Here is an 18,663-nt window from a genome sequence, read left to right as displayed (position 1 = left end):
ATTAAGGATCAAAGGCAAGCTGTATCACAGTATAGTGTGTAAAACACAGTGTACAATAAAAGGGTCCACTCTCTCTCCCTCTGTCTCTGTCTCCTCCTCTTTTCTAGACACAGAGCATGTAGACTGCATTACTCTTTACCCATATTTGGGGTCCCATCCTGAAAAGCTTCTCCCTGTAGGAAGATGATATACACCAGGGGCTGGCAAACTATGGCCTGAGGGCCAGATCTGGCCTGCTGCCTGTTTTTGAATGGCTCACGAGCTAAGAGCGATTTTTACATTTTTGAACAGTGTATTGTCTACGGTTGCTTTTGTGCTTTGCAGGCAGAGGTAAGTAGTTGTGACAGATCCTTACAGATCCTAAAATACTATCTGGCCCCCCGCAGAAGAAGGCTGCTGGCCCCTTATAGATGCTCCCTGTTGAGATGTGACCATATGACTTGCTTTGGCCAATGAAACGTGAGCAGAAGTTATGTTTTGCTTCTGCTTGGAAGCTCTAAAGCTAGTGCATCGTTCACCATGCTCTCTTCCCACTTCACAAGGCTAAATGTTCCAGATAAAAGCTACTCGGTTAGCTTGGGTTCCAGAGTAAAGAGGATGAGAGTCAGAGCTGCAACAGACCACAATGGACACATACAAGAAATAAGAAGTAGATGAGATTGTAAAGCAATTGTACTCCAGTTAAAAAAGAAAGAAGTAGATGAGATTTGGGGGATGTTTTTTACTGCAGCGTAACCTCACCTATTCCAACTGATACACGTGGAAAATATGGAGCACGGGGCACACAAGGGTTCTCAACCCGGGCTGCCCACTGTGATGATCTGAGGAGCATTTAAAAATCCTGATGCTCAGGCCATACCCCTGATCAATAAAATCAGAATGGCTAAGGGTGGGATCCAGGCACCAGGAAACTTTACAGCTTCCCACTTGATTTCAATGTGCAGTCAAGGTTAAGAACCACTGGTCTCGGAAAATAGCTAGCTAGTGGGAAGCAGCCGCATAGCACAGGGAGATCAGCTCGGTGCTTTGTGACCACCTAGAGGGGTGGGATAGGGAGGGTGGGAGGGAGGGAGACACAAGAGGGAGGAGATATGGGAACATATCTATATGTATAACTGATTCACTTTGTTATACAGCAGAAACTAACACACCATTGTAAAGCAATTATACTCCAATAAAGATGTTAAAAAAAAAAAAAAAGAACCACTGGTCTAAAAGGAGAGACAACACTTAGTAATATTCCTGGTTGATACCTATTAAGTGATTTCTCTGTGCCACTCTCTAAGTATTAACTCATTTAATCCCCACAACACTCTCTGAGGTGAGCACTAGTACTTTCCTATTTCATAGATGAGAGCACAGAGGCTCACCGAGTAACCTGCTCAAGGCCACACAGCTAGCAAGTGCTGGGATCTGAAGCCAGGTCATCTGCTTCCAGAGCAGCACTGCTTCAGAGGAGGCGCTGGAAGGGCCAGGATTGGGAGAGGAGTAAAGGGGGCCTTGACCTGTCACTCCATACACTTCTTTTCCCCACTGAATTTTTTTACTGGGAGGCTGCATTACTTCTATTATAAAAATAAATAATGAATGACATAAACCCTTCTTGACCCTTAAAAAAAAAAAAAAAGGAAAAAACCCGTAGCTGGTGATCTCAGCTTCACACACACAACTGTGAAGAATCAAGCCCAGGAACGCAGCCATTAGGTGAAACATCTCATTAGGGCCCCAACAGCCAAAGCTTAGCACTCCAGATCCTGGCTGGAAGTCGCAGGGTAGAGCGCTCCATGAATAACGAAGAGAAAAAGGGGAAAACAAACTTTTCAGGGCCAAGCAGGGAATCGTTGTGTGACCTGGCAAAGGGGTTTGGGGGTGTTTCCACACATTACTCATACCCAAACCATTTCACCTCTGCAGGATTGCACATTCTTTCTTGGCGAGGCTGCTTGTATACCTAACCACCTGTGCCCAGCCCTCCATGTACTAGACAGGAAGCAAGAAGAAGGGGCCAGGGCTTCCCCGGTGGTGCAGTGGTTGGGAGTCCGCCTGCCGATGCGGGGGACGCGGGTTTGTGCCCCGGTCTGGGAGGATCCCACGTGCCGCGGAGCGTCTGGGCCCGTGAGCCATGGCCGCTGAGCCTGCGCGTCCGGAGCCTGTGCTCTGCAACGGGAGAGGCCGCAACAGTGAGAGGCCCGCGTACCGCAAAAAAAAAAAAAAAAAGAAGGGGCCATCCAGACTTATCCTCTGAAAGGATTTATTCAGAAAAATGTCAGGTCCCATGCCAGCACACAACAGGAAAAGTAATTATTGTAGACAAAATGGCTTACCTATGACAAGTATTTGCATAGTTAGAAGAAGCCAAATCCTCTCTATCGATAAAGCTGAAATTATGACTTACTGATATTGGGAGGATGTGAAGAGAAAGTGTGCATGTGTGTGATAAAGGCAAGGGTGAGAAGAGAGAGCTAAAGTCTTATCTTCCAGTTTGGGAAGCCAGAGACCATGCCTAAAACAGAAAAACAAAAAAATCAAGATGTGGTCACAGAAGCAGGTTACTTAGAAATTTGGAGGTGACCCAAAGAGTCAGCAAGAGTTGAAAGTTGTTGCCTCTGCGCAGAAAGAGGGGGTGGGGGTGGGGATGGGTGGAAAGTTGCTGGGGCCTGCTGTTTTTCGTAATACTTTCCTTTGGAGAACTCTATGGATTTTAAACTCTATGCATAGATTTCTTGGATAAAAAGAAAACTAAATTAAAAATAAAAGGAAACATACTCAAGTAATATTACCCTACAGTAAATATTAAACTGGAAAAAGACCCATACCTGTGAACAAGGGACATGTAAAAAGATGTTCATTACAGAACTGTCTGTAAATAGCAAAAGTTCGGAAACAATTTAGCTGTCCGGCCAAAGGAAATTAGAGAAATAAAATGTAGAATATTCATACAATGGAAAACTAAACTCAGTGGAAAGAAATGAACCAGACCTCCATGTATTACCAAGGATGCCTCAAAAAAAAAAAAGTTGAGTGAAAGCAAGTTTTCTGGAAGTTATATACTGCATGTTATTACCATTTATTAGAAACATATACAATGTTACTACATATTTTCCATGGGCACTTATATATTTGTAAATATCTGCAAGGATATACCCAGAGTCAGAACAGCAATTACTTGCGGAAAGCAGAGAGGAGGAGACAGAGGAATTCGAGGTGATGATCAAAGTGAACTTTAGTATTATCCAGTATATTCTAAACGTTTTTTAAAGAGAAGGGATTCAAACATTTCTTGTATAATTAAAAACTGAAACAAAAACTTAAAGACACCCAGAAGTTTCTGAGGAGAACCTTGAGAATACCCAACTATTCCCTAAGCATTCTCTTATTTCAGCTTTTCCCAAAATCTGCTTGCACGCTGCCTATTAGATTGTTTTGAACTATGTAGGGGGGACCTCTTTTCAAGACACTTGATAAAAACTAGTTGTGCTGGGGTGGAAAAGTCTGGAATAGCCCATGAAAAGCACAACTGTCCCAGGGGTTAAGTAACACAAAGTGTTACTCTGGGCCAGACCACTCTATCCAAGGAGAAAATGTTTTTTTCAGGGTTGTAAAGACTGAGAAATGAAGGAAAAAAAAATAGTGGAGGCTCAGCATTAATTAATGTGAAAGACAGCTGGAGTGAGGACAGGATGACAGACATGGGTTTCATCTCATGCTGCCCGCTGAACACGCCCCTAATATGCTCTATAAACACACCACCCTGGTCTGTTGGCTTAAGTTACCCTGTGCAGCTTGGAGCGGGAGGACGCCCTATCTGACCCAGCACATCTTCCAGTCAAAGAAAGCCTAAAATATGGGAGCCTTCATGCCGTGTTCTTCAGCTAATAAAAGGCTACAGGCTAACACTGCAGGGAGGACTAAATGAGGTAGCACACGTGTAACCCCCTAACCCAGGGCCCAGTATGCAGCAGGCACTCCCCAAGAGTTGGTTATTATCAAAATCCCCCAGTCCACTTCCTCACCCCTTAAACAAAGAACCTGCTTCTGTAAACCCAGCAGGAACACCCCAAATCAGATGGGACTTTATTAAAGATGTACTTTATGCAAGTACCATCTCACATGAAAACCATTTTGTTAATCATTACATACTCTTTGGATTAAAAAAAAATCAGTGGTTAATTTCCTAAACAAGCAACAGCAGAAACAGATTGTGCTTAAAAAAACAATCCATTTAAACCAGAATGGAGAACTGAGAAAAGGGGCGTTTTTCCAAAACAGGCTTCAATTTGTAACTTGTCTGTTGAAAGGACTGTGCTGGGAGCTGGTGGGGTTCGGGTGGATGGAATGTCATCTTTGTCTGACTCAAGAGTTTGTGGGTGGCGCTCTCCCCGTGAAGGTACAAATCAGAATAAGGCGCTGCAGATTTTTTCAATGTGCTCTAATGGTCTACAGATTTGTCAGCGTTCAGTTTTGATGATGGCGAGGTGGGCTATGCACGCATGCATTTAGGAGGCTGATGAGGATGCTCTGAGCCTTGGAACCCGCCCCCCCCCCGCCAGAGACAGATGCTGTAGACCTGGATGCAGCTCTGTAACCTAATTATCACGCATTCTTGGTGAGGTTCTCTTAATTAGAGGAGGATGGTGAGGACATTCACCATATGGGCCGCTCTGAGATCTGCCTAGTAGATCAATAAGTTATTTTGTGACGTATGGCCGTATTTCCTGGATGGAGGGGAGAGGGCAAGTCTTTCCTAAAACGAAATTAATCTGATGTCCAACAAACCTGAATGAAGAAAACGGGATGTGGATTCCTGGAAGTTTCAAATCTGAATCAACCTTTGCATCAATTTAGATGATGGCAACTGTTTTCTGTCAAGTGTCTCCATCACCCCCCAACACACAAGCTCTCCAGTTTAAGCCATGTTCTTAAGAGCGCTACTTCCCAATCCCTGTGGATTAGGAAGCAACCATTTTCATTTCAAAAGGAGTCCACGTTTTTTTTTTTTTTTGCGGTACGCAGACCTCTCACTGTTTTTGGCCTCTACCGTTCCGGAGCACAGGCTCCGGACGCGCAGGCTCAGCGGCCATGGCTCACGGGCCCAGCCGCCCCGCGGCATGTGGGATCCTCCCGGACCGGGGCACGAACCCGCGTCCCCTGCATCGGCAGGCGGACCCCCAACCACTGCGCCACCAGGGAAGCCCGGAGTTCACGTTTTTAACCGAAAAGTTGTTTTTAATGAATCACAACTCTATTTGTCCAATAAAGAATTTCCTTTGCTGAATTTTCCAAGTTTTCTATTTTAAGCACATAACGCTTTTGTAGCAGATGGTTTAATTCGTCATTTAATTCTACCATGTTTAATTCAGAGGTGAGATCCACACACTATTTATTCAGCATCACAACCCTTTGAACAGAAGAAAGGCTCACCCCAAATTCATCTTGAAATCAACTTATATGACTGTGGTCTTTTGTTTTTTTTTCACAGCTGGCTGGATAATAATAACAGCCGATCTTTATCGAGTGCTTTGCAGTAGGTTAACAGTGTGGGCTCTGAGCCAGACTGCTTATGTTCAAGTCCAATTCCACCTCTTACCAACTAGATGACCTTGTACAAGTTACTTAATGTCCATGTGCCCCAGTTTCTCATCTGTAAAATGGGGTTACTCAACTCATAGGGTTGTTACAAAGATTAAATGAGCTTTTCAAAGTCTAGGTTATAAACCTGTTAGTGAACATTTACTTTAAATGTCCAGCATTAAAAAAGAAAAAAAGGATAGAAAAAAATACAAGAGAATCCAGGGGTCAGTAAACTGCCTGTTTTTGTAAATAAAGTTTTATTGGAACACAGCCATGCCTGTTTGTTCACTTAATGTTTATGGCTGCTTTTGTGCTACAGTGGCAGAGCTGATAGCTGCTACAGAGCCTAGCCTAAAGCCTAAAATATTTATCATACTTTCACAGAAGAAGTTTGCCAATCTCTAGAATAGATGACAAAATATCAGAGTACATCATATGCGTAATGATGAACTTCTATTTTTGTTGGAATGTGTGTGTGTGTGTGTGTGTGTGTGTGTGTAAGGGTGGGGGGATGCTGGAATTCAGGTCTGATCCGACTCCAGACTCCATTATCCTCTGGTTATGCCATGATGCTTCTTTGCTCTGAGGAAGTGCCTGACTTCGTGGCTCAGCCACGTGACTGGAAAGAAGAGGTGCGTTGCCCCCTGGAATATCTAGATGCAGTAGCTTCTATAGTACCTGGTGGTCTCCACTTGAGCTGATTTCCTCTGGGGATCCCTGCTGTGAAGATCTGGAGGCTGTCTGTGCAGGAGAGGGTTAACTCAGCAGGCCTGGGTTGCTCAAACTCTGCATATTCCTAAGAAAGGCCTGACTTCAAGACTGGTCCTTGGCTGGCTCCTGGTGGATGAGCTCTGAGCCCTTGGGTCAAGCAGTACCAGTTGATCAGATAGTTTATGCTAACAATGTGATTTATGGTGACTGCCTGCTTTTGTTTGAGGGGCTGGAGTCTGCCGTGCAGATGCTGCATGCCTGTATCACTGACCCAATAAGACCCTGGAAACCAAGGCTCAGGTGAGCTTCCCTGGTTGGCAACACTTGGCACGAACTATCACACCTCAGTGCTGGGAGAATTAACTGGACTGTCTGTGCTCCATTGGGAGAGGACACCTGGAAGGTTGGACCGGGTTTTTCCTGGACTTCATTCCATGTGCCTTTCCCTTCGCTGATTTTAATCTGTATCCTTTTACAGTAAAAAACTGTAACCATGAGTATAATAGCTCTTCTGAGTCCTGTGAGTCCTTCTAGCAACTCATCAAGCCTGACGGTGGTTTGGGGGGCCCCCAACACAGTGTCTTTATTAGACACTTTGAAAAAACACCAACTGGTTAACAAAAGAGGCAGCATGATACTGTGGAGATACCTAATCTCTCCGGGAATGAACCTTCATATCTGTAAATTAGCAGTTCATAAGTTTTAGTAAAAATAATACCCATTATTGGCCTTCCAGGGTGATCTCATAACCTAGGTCTGGTCAGAATCATAGTGACTGGTTCAGGGATGGTCATGTGGCCAATGGGAGCCAAGCAGAGTTGGCCCTAGGATGTCAGCTATAACTACTGGGCACCTTCTTACCCCTGAGGTGGCTGAGCTGGGAGAACCTAAACTGGAGGATGCTGGCAGCCATCTCTGTCACCAAACTGGCAGAGCCTTACTGACAACACACACAGGTTCATATGAAATTATTGGGGGATCAGATCCCGCTGTTCCCAAAGTCTACTTCTAGATATTTTGGTTATACATTTTCCTTTTTGGCTTAAACTAATGTGCATTGAGTTTCTGTTGCTTATACTCAAAAGATTCTTGACTCTGCTCACAACTTTCCGGTGTCTGTACAAAAACAGGTACTTCCAACTGGCAACGGCCATGGGCAAGTTCAAGTGCTTCTACAAATCTTAGCAATGATTGAGCCTTGCCAGGGAGCACTTCAGAAGACTGTCTTCTCTTTTTTTTTTTTTTTTTTTTTTGTGGTACGCGGGCCTCTCACTGTTGTGGCCTCTCCTGTTGCGGAGCACAGGCTCCGGACGCGCAGGCTCAGCGGCCATGGCTCACGGGCCCAGCCGCTCCGCGGCATGTGGGATCTTCCCGGACCGGGGCACGAACCCGTGTCCCCTGCATCAGCAGGCGGACTCTCAACCGCTGCGCCATCAGGGAACCCTGACTGTCTTCTCTTTTGATGGCTCCTCTTACTCTCCAAACCCCAAGGTGATGTTAAGTCAAGTGCAGGGAAGTGTCCGACTTATTATCTGGTCTTAGAGCCACAGTCTCTCCTTTACACAAGCGTCATCCTAATGGAGCAAATGGTTTCCCCCTAATGACCACCACAGATTGCCCCCACCATTCACCAGGTGTGCATGGAAGTGGCCACAGGCAAGAAGCTCCATGAAGCAAAGTGGTTGAGCACATCAACTGTGGAGTCAGCCGGACCTGGGTTCAAATCCTGGGACTGTCATTCCCCAGGGACATGACCTTGGTTGAGATGTTCGCCCTCCCTGGCCCTGAGTGTTCTCACCTGAATACAGGCAGCGAGTCCTTCCTAGGGCTGCTGCAGTATAATGCATGTGATGTGACTTGCTCCTGGTGCTCAGGTATTATTAGCAAAAAGCAGCAGAGTCCAGAATCTTCCATCAGAAAATTTTCCCCACTTAGAAATTCCCAAGCAATAGCTTAACCTGGTATTTTCTAAACCATGGCTATTCTTGTAACGCCTTTGCAAGTTTCCCATGCCCGAGAGCAGCTGTGTTATGTTAACTTAGTATTTTCCTTTAATTCAGCTACCCCTCCCCCAACTTAAAAAAAAAAACGTAAATGCGTGCAGTTTAGAAAGAAACTTGTCATCATGACCGTAGGTGGCAAACCTGTTGCACTCACCATCACTGGACGTTAACCATGAAGATAAGCATGTATATTAGTTTCTCATGGCTGCTGTAACAAATTACCACAAACTTAGTGGCTTGAAACAACACCAATTTATTCTCTTACAGTTCTAGAGATCAGAAGTCTAAAATCAAGGTGTTCCTTTGGGAGGTTTCAAGCAGAATCAGTTTCCTTGTCTTTTTCAGCTTCTAGAGGCCACCGTGTGTTCCTTGGCTTTGGTCTCTCCACTATAGCCACTTACTGCTGACCTCGTATCTCCTCCTATCCACTCTCATCTCCTGCCTCCCTCTTAAGAGGACCCTGTGATTACATTAATCACACCTGCTAAGTCTCTTTTGCCATACAAGGTAACATTCACAGGTTCTGGAGACTAGGACCTGGACGTCTTTTGGGGGTCATTTGTCTACCTACCACGGCACACAACAACAACAAAAAATCACAGAATGCTGCTCTTTTGGGTACATGACCTCATATACCACGTTTTAAAGCAGTGGCTCTCAGCAAAGGTGGCACCTCCTTCTAGAGAGTAGTTTGGAAGTTTGGGGCACATTTTTGCTTGTCATCATAATTGGGGGGAGGTGGTATTTGGGACGGTTTGATATTGTGATTTATAATAAGAAAATATATATTTGGTTTTTGTCCCTGTTTCTGGTACAGAACTACTACTAAAGCCCTCAGAATTTCTAACAGCCAAGATATGGCAGCAGGCTAAGTGCCCATCGGCAGTTGAATGGATAAAGATGCGTTGAATGGATACAGATACACACACACACACACACACACACACACACACACACACACACTGGACTATTACTCAGCCATAAAAAATTTGAAATCTTGCCACTTTCAACAATATGAATGGACCTGGAGGATATTTTGCTTAGTGAAATAAGCTAGACTGAGAAAGACAAATACTGTGTTTTTACTTATATGTGGAATCAAAATGATAAAACAAATGAACAAACATAACAACACAGAAACAGACTCATAGATGCAGAGAACAAACCAGTGGTAGCCAGAGGGGTGGTGGGGCGGGGCATGGGTGAAACAGGTGAAGGGGATCCAGAGGTACAAGCTGCCAGTTATAAAATAAGTCACAAGCATGTGGTGGACACAGCACAGGGGATAAAGTCAATAGTAGGATAATAACTTTGGCTGTAATCTACAAAAATATTGAATCACTGGGCTTCCCTGGTGGCGCAGTGGTTGAGAGTCCGCCTGCCGATGCAGGGGCCAGGGGTTCGTGCCCCGGTCTGGGAGGATCCTACATGCCACGCAGCGGCTGGGCCCGTGAGCCATGGCCGCTGAGCCTGCGCGTCCGGAGCCTGTGCTCCGCAACGGGAGAGGCCACAGCGGTGAGAGGCCCGCGTACCGCAAAAAAAAAAAAAAAAAAAAAAATATATATATATATATATATATATAGAAAATCACTATGTTGTACACCTGAAACTAATATAACATTGTAACTCAACCATACTTCGACTTAAAAAAAAGAGTGATAAAACTAAAAGAAGTGTCTTATTCATAACAAGCCCCTTTCAACATCAGAGTTTATGTTAATACGGTGACTTTTAAAAAGTGCTAAGTACGGGACTGGTTGCCAGGGAAACCAACCATGTGATTAGACGGTTGGAACTTTCAGCCCCGCCCCCTGGTCTTCCTCTAGGGAGGTGAAAGAGGCTGGAGATTGAGTTCAGTCACCAATGGCTAATGATTTTTTTTTTTTTTTTTTTTGCGCTACACGGGCCTCTCACTGTTGTGGCCTCTCCCATTGCGGAGCACAGGCTCCCGACGCGCAGGCTCAGCGGCCATGGCTCACGGGCCCAGCCGCTCCGCGGCATGTGGGATCTTCCCAGACCGGGGCACGAACCTGTGTCCCCTGCATCGGCAGGCGGACTCTCAACCACTGCGCCACCAGGGAAGCCCTGGCTAATGATTTCATCAATCATGCTTATGTAATGAAGTTCTCCATAAAACCCCAAAAGATGGATTCGGAGAGCTTCCGGGGTCGCGAATGTATCCACATGCTGGGGGGGTGGCACACCCCAGTTTCATGTGGGTGCTCCTGTGCTGGGGACCCTTCTGGGACCCTGCCTTATGTATTTCTTTGTCTGGCTGTTCTTCTGTATCCTTCATAATATCCTTTGTAATAAACTAGTCAGTCCGTGTAAGTAAATGTTTCTCTGAGTTCTGTGAGCTCTAGCAAATGAACCTAAGGAGGGGGTCATGAGAACCTCCAATTTATAGCCAGTTGGTCAGAGGCACAGGTGACAATCTGGACTTGCAATTGGCATCTGAAGTGGGGGCTGTCTTGCGGGACTGAGCCCTTAACTAGGGGGATTAACCTGTGCTGCTGTCTTCAGGAAGATAGAGTCAGAATTGAGTTAACTGCTTGGTGGTGTCGGAAAACACACACTAGAGGGTGCCAGGGAGGTAGGACAGTCATTAAAAATGAAAAATTGTCCCGCATCCCATGTAACTTTCATATCTCTTGCTGGACACTTGTTGTAAAAAACCCGTTTCTAATTATCTGAGCCTAGACTGTAAGTCATGTCTTTACTTTATTCCCAAGGGGCCTTTCGATCATCACTGAGGATGGAAACAAGCACATCTGTGTGCTGGGCTACATACAAAAACAGCCAGCTTCCCTTCACCTCCAAAGCTGTTGTCTACATGGCAGCCAGACTGCTCCTTTTAAAACAAAAATCAGAGCTGTCCCTCCTCATTTAAAACCCACTAGCATCCCCAGGCCCTCTGAATAAAGCCAATATCCTTCACTTTTCCACTCCAACGCACATGTCTGCTCCTTGAGCTTGCCAAACTTGATACTGCCTCAGGGCCTTTGCACTTGCTGTACCCGCTGCCTGGAATTCCCTTTCCCCAGACGCTTTCATGGCTGGCTCCTTTGAAACATTCAGTTCCCACTTTCAATACTAGAAAGATCTTCTCTGACCATTCCACCTCACGTAACCTGGATGCTGACCCTCTACTCAAGCTATATCTCATTACACTGTTACAGTTTTTAATAGCATTTATCATTATCTGTAATAATCTTATGATTTTTGGTGCTTCTCTCTCAATCAGAAGGGAAGCTCTATGAGAGCTATTGCTATGTCCCTTGGACATGGAACACAGCCCAGTACTTAGCAGATGCTCAGTTAAGCATTTAAAAAAATGAATATATAAGCATGTGTAAGCTTTATGTATATTACCGCACCTCCTCCTCAAAATATCTTTTCCCTCTTTTACAGATTCAGCAAGATTCAAAGCAATGAGGTGACTTGTCCAGGGTCACACTGCTAATAAGTGACAGAGCTGGGATTTATCCCAGGGCTACCTAAGAAACCAAAATCTTATCCATTTACTCATGAAATATGACTTTGCAGGAACTAATGACATAAAGTACTTTATTAGGGAAAAGAAGCTTAAGGCAGATTACCACCAGAATTTTATTTTTTTGGTAAATGCCTGATTTAAAACTGTTGGGGGGACTTCCCTGGTGGTGCAGTGGTTAAGAATCCGCCTGCCAATGCAGGGGACGTGGGTTCCATCCCTGGTCTGGGAAGATCCTACATGCCTCGGAGCAACTAAGCCCGTGCACCACAACTACTGAGCCTGTGCTCTAGAGCCTGTGAGCCACAACTACTGAGCCTGTGAGCCACAACTATTGACCCTGCGTGCCATAACTACTGAAGCCCGTGCGCCTAGAGCCCGTGCTCTGCAACAAAAGAAGCCAGTGCAGTGAGAAGCCTGCGCACCGCAATGAAGAGTAGCTCGCGCTCTCCCCAACTAGAGAAAGCCCGCGCGCAGCGACGAAGACCCAAGGCAGCCAAAAATAAATAAATAAAATAAATAAATTAAAAAAAGGCAAACCAAAAAACTTGTTGAGGTCTACTTTTAATGAAATGAAGGATCCATTTAATTAAATTACACTTCCAAAGTTGAGAGAAATGGCAGGCGGCTGCCGTGCAAAACTCAGCCCTGATTCTTTTCTCAGGTCTCAGGCTGGCTTCCCTTTCTAATAACTGCCGGGCTTCTGAGTGGATAAAAGGAGAGGCCACGGGCTTGGGAAGGGTCTCCCCTTATTGCCTCTGAGCACTTGTGCCTCTCATTTCCTGGCCTTGATATGGAAAAGCAAAGTTACCCAGTAAACCCCTCACTTCTCAGCTGCCCCCTCCCCGCCCCCCAAGCCAGGAATGGTTCTTTGGGAACCAGACACTTTGGCTGAAATTGGAAATCAGCTCACTTCAGCCAGCCTCGAAGGGATCTGAACCCTTCCTTGGTTCCCCAGCCTTGCCCCCACCACCCTACTCCCGACCTATAGTAACCCATAACTTTTTAGGATGTCACCGTATGTGTTAAGAAGGGGTGAGTTGTGGGAAGACCCATCCTGGTAACCAACTTCAGGGCCTCTCTAGATCCATTAATGTTATCAAATGCAATGCTTGCAAAAGTAATTTTCAGAAAAAAACAAACAAACAACAAAAACCACAACTCTATTTGAATACTGTCTTGTTCTCACAGGGATCAAAGGTCGGCTGCTTCCAGGGGTAGTCTCTTTCACCCTGTTCGGGGGGTCTCAGGGGGAATGCCACGGTAGGTCTTTCAAGATGAGAAGGGGGCAGACCACAGACTCTCCTCTGAGATGCCTGTATTCTGACATCCTATGCGTGAAACCCACTTCTAGTCTCTAAGTGTATCCAGCCCCAGGTGTAAGCCCTCCCGGACTGTTTGCTTATCTTTCCTGCTCCACAGGCACCTCTGGGTGCTCCCAGGGGGAGGCAAGCCTTGGTGCCTCCAAAGAGGCATCCGGAGATTTCCAAACGCTTCTCTCAGCTCAGAGCTTCTTGGATGATGAAATAGTTGACACTGCTTTGTGCTCCTCCTAAGGCACTTTCTTAAGGAAATGTATGTAACGAGCAGAGGTAGATGTCTGGGAATTTGGGATGTGGCCTTCAAATATTTATACCCTCGCAAGTTCATCGATGGCTAATAGTCGGGTGAGAACTCAGCTCCTTAGATGTGTTTCTGAAAAACTGGTGGCATGGTTAATAGTCAAATTCACTAACAGAATTACTTAATGAATTACTTTCTTTTTCGTTTTTTTTTTGGCCGAGCTGCATGGCTTGTGGGATCTCAGTTCCCTGACCAGGGATTGAACCCAGGCCACAGCAGTGAAAGCGCCAAGTCCTAACCACTAGGCCACCAGGGAACTCTTAATCACTTTAAAAGAAAAAGCTTGGCCTGGCTCTTTAGGAGTCTGATAGGTGGGTGCATGAACATTGCTCTTGTGTGTTTACAGAATGTCTCTAGAACAAAAAACTGGAGCTTTCTATAAATCAGGCTTGGTCAGCCTCAGCACTGTTGACATCTTGAGCCACATCGCTCTCTGTTGGGGCTGTACTGTCCACTGTAGGGTATTAAGCGACATCCCTGGCCTCTACTCGTTAGATGCCAGCAGCACCCCTCACCCGGTTGTGACAACGAAAAATGTCTCCAGACAAGCGCCCGGGAGGCCAAAGTACCCAAGTAGAGACCCGCTGCTCTAAATCCTTTAAAAATAATGAAAGGCTTGGTTCTCAGTGTTAGTCAATCAACTTTGTAATTCTAGAGCGGGCAACCTTATTAATGAAACTAGCTTTCTAAATCAGTGACGGGCTAAAAAAAAAAAAAAAAATCAAAATCTCGCAACCAGCTGAGTGGAAGGTGCTGTACTTCTGTCTCAAAGGGCAGTGTGACCCAGTTGTTCAGAACCACCACCGCAGCCAGATACCCGTCTGCAAACTCGGGCTCTGTCCTTCTTACTAGAAGGTGAGTGACTGCTAGAAGTCGCTGTGCCCATTTCCTGGCCTGTACATGTGGATAACCATAGCATCTACCTCCTAAAGTTATGGGGAGAGTAAGTGAGCTGACGTACGTAAAGCTCTTTAGATGGATGTCTGGCTGGCAGCAAGCACGCCTGGTGGGTCTGTCATCCTTACTCACAGAATGGCTTCTCTGGGGCCTCGCTGGCCACACCCAGCACTTGCACTGGGCTGTCCCTTTCTCAGGTGCCACCTGAAGGGGAGATCAGGGGAGACGCGGAGCAGAAGCTCGGTTTGGCATTTTGTGATCCCGGCCTTTTCCTCCTCATTTCAGCACCCAGACCGCCACAAGCCAGGCTTGTGTCTTGGGGGGACCCTGTCTGGGCTTGCAGACTTCTGCTGCAAAGGGCGGCCTTGCCCGCTTTGGAGACAGTTCACAAATATAGGCAGCTTCCCACCTGCGTTTGCCTGGCTTTTCTCCTGTGTAGATTACCCTGATGCCCCCAACTTCGGGACAATGCACGTCGGTACCTACTCTAGAATGGAGACCTCTCCCCGTCTCTTTTAAAGAAAAACAAAAAACAAAAAACACGCAAACACACAAAACCAATCAAAGCCATCACACCATACAAGGCAACTGGGCCTTTAAAAAATCACAGCCAAGTAGCTGTTTACAAGCTGAACAAATAATTACTCTGCCACAAGGAAGAAAAGTATTAATTAAAGCTCTTCATTAAACCAGGCTCACTATTCTGTGGGGTTTATCTCTTGCAAGTGTCAGCCAGAGGTTAGGGAGGGATTAACACACAATGGAGGGCTTTGCCAGTTAAATCTCCTCCTTGTGGTTGGCTTTTAACAATAAAGTTGTCATTAAAAGAAAGAATTTAATGGTTTTAATTGGGTTTAATTACTTGGAAACTCCTGGAAAACAGATTAGCTTGTTTGAAAGAGGAAGACAAGAAAATGATGGTGGTAAAGAAAAAATAGGTTGATTCACATGTTTAAACAGTAAAGTTAAAAAAAAAAAAAAACCTGGCTTCTTTGGCAGTTTCAGAGGAGAACACAGAAAATAGAAAGGATCTTCTAAGCTCAGCAAACAGGTCTATTTGTATTCACAAGCACTTTAGCAAAAAAACTGTAGGATAAATCCCGTCATCACTGAATTACAAAAAAATCAAACTGACTACAAATGATAAAATCACAGTCAAATTGAAGAGAATAAACAAAGATGTCTAAACTGGGTCGTCTTTTGAAGTTTTACACAACTACGCAGCCTCCTAGATTTTTTTTTTATCCTTTGAAAAATGTTCTTTCAGCTGGAGGTGTCTGGCAGCTTTAAAAGCATTTTCCTAGGACGTAAATTTAAAGGCAAAAAAATAAACAGCTAGATAAATGGAGCTGCGAACATGTATTAGGGGGACCAACTGTCCTGATGTGACTGAACTGAGGAGGTTCCTGGGACTTGGCACTTTGAGTGTGAAAACTGGGAAAGTTCCAGACGACCCAGAAGAGATGATGACCCTAACGTGAGCCACCATTCAGGACCAAGGGGCATTTGACAGCATGGGAGACCAGCGCATTTTTGGAAGCTCACAGCAAGTGATTAGAACAGGGCTTGACACCACCCAGCAAAGTGTCTCCTGCTTCTGTCCAGCAACGGACATGTCCTCATCAATGCTGTGAGTCCTCTGCTTACTATTAATATTATTATTGTTATTACTATTTGTAGTGGTAGTGATACTTCACCATACCTTCCAGAGAGAGGACATTCTTACCCAACCAGCAACACACTTGTAAAGATGCAGTTCTTTAAAACACATTCATTCATTCATTATTATTTATGATTTATTCATTTATTCTACAAAAAACGTTCACTATATAGGAGGCACAGTTCTAAGCACTTCGCATATATTAACTCTTTTAATCCTCCCCCAGTGACCCCATGTAGTAAGTATTATTGCTATTGCACCCACACTACAGAAGCAGGGACTGAGGCACAAGGAGGAAAAGTGACTTGCCTGAGGTCACGTGGCTAGGGAGTAGAGCAGGCTTTGAACTTGAGCTGTCTAGCTCCAGAGCCCATGTTCTAGACCAGAGGTGGGCGAACTTTTCTATAAAGGGCCAGATAGTAAATATTTTAGGCTCAGTGGCCCATATGGTCTCTGTCACAACTACTCAACTTTGCTGCTGGAGAGTGAAAGCAGCCGTAGACAATATGTAAATGAATGAGCACGCCTGTGTGCCAATAAAACTTTATTTTAAAAAATAGGTGGCGAGCCAGATTTGGCCCATGGTTGGGATGCAGTTTGCTGACTCCTACTCTAGACCACTGTTATAATGTCTCCCACTATGATATGTCTCAGACACTGAAAGTCCCTTGCTACATGGAGCTTACATTCTAGTGGAGGGGGAAGGGCATGAAAAACTAAGAGACATTTCATTTTGAATCGTGACAAGTGTTTTGAAGAAAAGGAAACCTGAAGATGTGCTAGAGGCGGAGAGAGAGACCAAATATGTCTGTGTATATGTGTTTTGGGGAGGGCTGCTAGAGATGGGGTGGTCAGGGAAGGTCTGTCTGAGGAGGCAACATCTGAGCAAAGGTCCAAACGAAACAAAGGAGCCAGCCGTGAGGTGATTTGGTAGAAGGAACAGCCAGTGCAAAGGCCCTGAGGCAGGAACAAGCTTTGCGTGTTTGAGGAGTAGAAAGAAGGCCAGTGTGGAGTGAGCAGAGAAAGTACGTGGGAGAAGGAGGAGAGAGCCAGGCAGGAGAATCAGATAATTTGGGGGATTCTAGGTCACGGGGAGGAGTCTGAACTTTGTTCAAAGCGAGCCTGGAAACCAGGGAACAGTTTCAAGCAAGGACAATGAAGAGACCTGATTTATATCCAAAACGGATCTCTTGGGCTGCCCTCATGGCACTGTGTCATCATGTCCAACCAAAACCCAGTGAGGCAGGTATTGTTATTGTACCCATTTTACAGATACGTCTGACTCCGCGAATCCCCAATCTATTAAGTAACAGGACTGGGACTTGTCTCCAGGATGGTCTGCTCCAATCTCATCCTTTCCTACCTATGCCACTCAGCCCTCAAGGATGCAACTCTGACTGCCTGGACCATCATCATCTCTCAGTCCACAGGCTTCTTTGTGTTGAGTATCAGGAAAGCAAGGGTGTTTGGCATGAGCCCACACAGGCATGATTTCGGTCTGCAGAAAGGCTAAACAATTTACAAACACCGACAGTGTATGGTATGATGAACAGAGGTAAGTGTCCTATCACCCCCGTCCTCCAACAGAAAACCTAAGGAATGGGAGGTGGGTAGGAGAGAACAAACAATTCTTTTGAGTAGCAAAATCAATTTCCTCTTAAATGGTGACAGAGCACTCAACGTACTGTCAGCTGGAGGAGCCAAGAAGGACTGGGTGGGGCTTCTTTCAGTCCCAAGGGTCATGTTCTCACAGGCATCCATCAGGACACAGGATTCCTCTTCCCTCACTCCCCAACTTAGCTGTCAAGGTGCAGCATGGCTGAGGAGGGCAGAAATTCATCCATCCGTCCAACAAATATTTACTGAGTGTCTTCTATGTGCCAGGCACTGTTCCAGGCACTGGGATACAGCAGCAAGCAAAACAGCCATAAACAAATGAATAAGGCAAGATTTGCGGTATGTCTGATGGCAGGGCTGCTGTATGGCCGCACAAGCTGCTGTGTACGGTTGTGCACTGCACAACCCAGCGGCATCATTCACATAGACCGCCATGAAAGTGCCGCTTCCTAGAGTTGAGCAAAGTGCATTCTGCACAGTTGTGCCCTGCCAGGAGGTGATAAAGACTAATGGGAAAAAATATAGCAAAGGATTTGTGTTGTGTGGGCTCTGTGGGAGGTACTGCAGTTCCACAGAATGGTCGGGGAGGTCATTGCTGAGAAGGTGGCATCTTCAGGAGACGGGAAGCCATGTGTGAGGAAGAACATTTCAGACAGAGGGAACCAAGTGTTCAAAGGCCCTGAGGTCAGCGTGTGTCTGGCAGGGCTGAGTACCACTGAGGAGGCCAGTGTGGCTGGGGTGGAGGGAGGGCGGGGAGGAGTCCTAGGAGATGAGGGCGTAGAGGCAATGGGCCAGACCCTCTAGAGCCACATCTAAGGGCACGGACCCGGGTAACTGGGCCAGATTTGATGTCAACTTCAAGTGTTTACTGAGCACCTACTATGTGCTGGGTAAGACCATGCAGGTTCTTGGCCCTCATATGGCTTAAAACATACACGTGGAGGTGCGTGTCTGCTGTTCTTGTCTGCCCAGTGTCCATGCACCTGCTGATAGCAGCATTTCCTGAGTGTTTTAGGTGGAACTGCATCACTCCCTGTCTGTGTAGTTCCAAGGGAGCCGGTCCCACCTACCCCCACCTTTGAGTGACT

General features: G+C 45.8%; 1 protein-coding gene across 6 annotated transcripts in view; it reads right to left on the bottom strand.

Annotated features, from left to right (window-relative positions):
* EYA2 (EYA transcriptional coactivator and phosphatase 2) overlaps positions 1-18,663 on the bottom strand; it is a 287,148-nt gene that overhangs the window by 37,566 nt on the left and 230,919 nt on the right. The gene's annotated exons all lie outside the window — the stretch shown is intronic.

The sequence above is a fragment of the Pseudorca crassidens genome, chromosome 15 (genome assembly GCF_039906515.1).
Source record: "Pseudorca crassidens isolate mPseCra1 chromosome 15, mPseCra1.hap1, whole genome shotgun sequence".
Lineage (NCBI taxonomy): Eukaryota > Metazoa > Chordata > Mammalia > Artiodactyla > Delphinidae > Pseudorca > Pseudorca crassidens.
Note: the sequence above shows the minus strand (reverse complement) of the source record. Positions and strands in the feature narration are given on the sequence as shown.